This window comes from Colobus angolensis, unplaced genomic scaffold (genome assembly GCF_000951035.1).
Source record: "Colobus angolensis palliatus isolate OR3802 unplaced genomic scaffold, Cang.pa_1.0 Scaffold78, whole genome shotgun sequence".
Classification (NCBI taxonomy): domain Eukaryota; kingdom Metazoa; phylum Chordata; class Mammalia; order Primates; family Cercopithecidae; genus Colobus; species Colobus angolensis.
Window position 1 is genome coordinate 6,121,618 of NW_012121598.1, and position 3,442 is coordinate 6,125,059.

Below are 3,442 nucleotides of genomic sequence, written 5' to 3' on the forward strand. Positions count from 1 at the left end.
CCCAGGAGGCGGAGCTTGCAGTGAGCTGAGATCCGGCCACTGCACTCCAGCCTGGGCGACAGAGCAAGACTCCGTCTCAAAAAAAAAAGAATGAACACCAAACTCTCAAACCTCCTCAAACTCCACCAAAAAGTGAAGAGGAAGGAACACTTCCAAACTCATTTTAAGACGCTAACATTACCCTGATACTAAAATCAGACAAAGACACTACAAGAAAAGAAAATCACAGACCAATATCCCTGATGAATATTGATTGATTTAAAAAAATCCTCAAAATACTGCTAGCAAATAGAATTCATTAAAAGGGTTATACACCATGACTAAGTGGGATTTATTTCTGGAATGCAAGGATGGTTCAACAAATGACAATCAACCAATGTAATGTACCACATTAACAGAATGAGGGAAATAACCCATTCAGATTTTTTTTTTTTTTTAAATTTTAGAGACAGAGTCTCACATTGTCACCCAAAGTGGAGTGCAGGGGCACAATCATAGCTCACTGCAGCCTTGACATCCTGGACTCAAGGAATCCTCCTGCCTCAGCCTCCCAAGTAGCTAGGACTACAGGTGCACATCACCATGCCCGATAATGTTTTATTTTATTTTTGTAGAGACAGGCTCTTGCTATTTTTCCTTGGATGGTCTTGAACTCCTGGCCAACAGTGATCCTCCTGTCTTGGCCTCTCAAAGCACTGGATTTACAGGCATGAGCTACTGTGCCCAACCCCCATTCAGATTTAATACAATTTATCAATAAGATTGAATTCATGTCTGCCATTTTGCTATTTGTTCTCTACATGCCACTTGTCTTTTTTGTTCCTCTGTTCTTCCTTTACTGTTTTTTATCTTTAATAGATATTTTTTATATCCCATTTTAATTTGTGTTAATTTTTTATTATTTTTTAAGTTATTTTCTAAGTGGTCACTCTAAGAATTACAATATGCATCTTGATTTATCAAAATCTATTTCAGATTAATAACTCTAGTTAAATATAGAAACTTTGCTCCAATATAGTTCCACTTACACTTTCTTCTTTGTTTTACTATTGTCATACACTTACATCTATATATGTTACAAAGCCATTTATTGTTTTGTAATTATTAGTTCACATAATATTCTGTTTCAAAGTTCTTAGAAGAGAAAATATATGGGTACAGTTCTTTATATTTACTCATATGTTTAATATTTCCTGTGTTGTGTATTTCTTTGTATAATTTGAGTTACCATTTGGTGTTATTTCCTATTAGCCTAAAGAATTCCCTTGAATAATTTTTTTAATGCAGGTCTGCTGGGCCCCTCTCAGCAGTCCAGGCCTTATGTTGACTCATTTACACACAGCTCTGCTTTGCTTTGACCTTGTCAAAACACTGCTTCATTTAAATTTCACCTAAACTCTACTCTTCCCCCACAATCCTATAATAATTCCATCTTTTCCTTTGTCTAGTCAGATCCTCCACAGTTCCTCTGATAAGTGGTCTCTGGTAATCCTATAATCAACTTATAAACAAGTTGACTGCCATGAGTCAATCAACTTGTTTATAAGTTTGTCCCTGAAAGCTTATTGGGCTACAATATTTATTTAGTACCGGCTTTCTCCATGGGACTAAAAACTCCAGGACTGGGCTGGGTGTGGTGGCTCACATCTATAATCCCAGCACTTTGGGAGGCCGAGGCAGGTGGATCACCTGAAGACCAGCATGGCCAACATGGTGAAACCCTGTCTCTACTAAACATACAAAAAATTAGCTGGGCATCATGGTGGGTTCCTGTAATCCTAGCTACTTCGGAGGCTGAGGCAGGAGAATCACTTGAACCCAGTAGGAGGAGGGTGCAGTGGGCCGAGATTGTACCATTGTACTCCAGCCTGGGGCAACAAGAGCGCAGCTCCATCTCAAAAAAAAAACAAAAAACAAAAAACAAAAAACGAGTAGTATGAGAAGAGGGTAGAGAGGCAGGCAATGGAAGAGTTATAAATATCTACAGACGCCCAGGCAAGGTGCTTCCATTTTGCCTACCAAACTATTTTGAACTGGGAATAATCAAAGATTTCTGAGTTGGAAATCAGATGGCTGGCTGAAAAGAGGAGAGGATAGTGATGGCAATGACAAATTAGATTTTTATAATAATTCAGGAGAGAGATGAGGTACTAAAGATGTTTGCAGGGGAAATGAAGCAATGGGGGATGTTATTGGGGTAAACTAAGGCAACAGCGAGAGTGGAAAATCAGAACCATTGATGAGGGCTGTCAAGGTCTTTGCTGGAAAAACACTGCCAAATGTCAAACCCAAAGAGCCTGGGGATAAAGAACGTTAAATGCAGTTTAGTAGTTGAGGGGGTTGAAAATAGGATGAGAGCCTAGGAGAGTATAGAAGGGGAGAACTGGGGCCATTGGATGTGTGTGTATATCCTAGAACTTTCCTTTCAGGTGATTCCCAGGTGCACTGCTGGAGCAGGGATGATAACTCTTGGGGTAAGTGAGCATGAACAACTGTTGTCTGTTTGCAATACTCTAATCAACAGGTGGGCAGAGATTTTCAGTAAAGTGTTAAAAGAAGGAATGACTCTCTAGAGATACATTCTAAAAAGAAGTGGGCTGAATTCTCTGTGGACATGGGATGGCATAAATGACTTTTGAAATGAAAGCTAATGTTTCTGCAGAAAATATTGCTGAAGAAATGGACCATGGTGGTTGCTTCCAAAGAGGAAAGTAGGAGGCTGAGGAAAGGAAGAGAGGAATACTTTTCTCAGTGTAAGCTTTTGTACATATTGAATTTTGAATAAAGTAAATGTAATGTTTATGCAAAATAAAAGTTTTCTAAAAGCTGAGGAAATACACAGAAGAAAAACACGTCTTACCTTTTCCTGTACCTCTATATATTTCCAAGTGACACAGAAAGAAAACTTTCTTTCTGTATATTTCCAATTGAGACAGAAAGAAAATAAAAAAAGTGAGCCAGAAAAAAAACTTGTGGAGTGGCTGGTGGTGACAGTCTTATAGAGAATATACTAGTTTGTCCCCCTGCTGTCCTTCTTCTTTGAATTACTCATTTCTAGGTATTGCTATGTTATATGCTCCATACATTTTAATAAACTTGTTTGTTTTTTTCACAGGGGCCCCAGCCAAGAAGTTAGAAAGGTAAGAGGAAAAAGATTTTTTTCTTTGCCTACAACTGAAAGACTCACTGTTCATTTTCAAGAAAACTACTGTTTATCACTTTCTTTTTTTTTTTTGAGACGGAGTCTCGCTCTGTCGCCCAGACTGGAGTGCAGTGGCACGATTTCTGCTCACTGCAAGCTCCACTGCCTCCCGGGTTCATGCCAGTCTCCTGCCTCAGCCTCCCGAGAAGCTGGGACTACAGGCGCCTGACACCACGCCCGGCTAATTTTTTTGTATTTTTAGTAGAGACAGGGTTTCATCGTGTTCGCCAGGATGGTCTC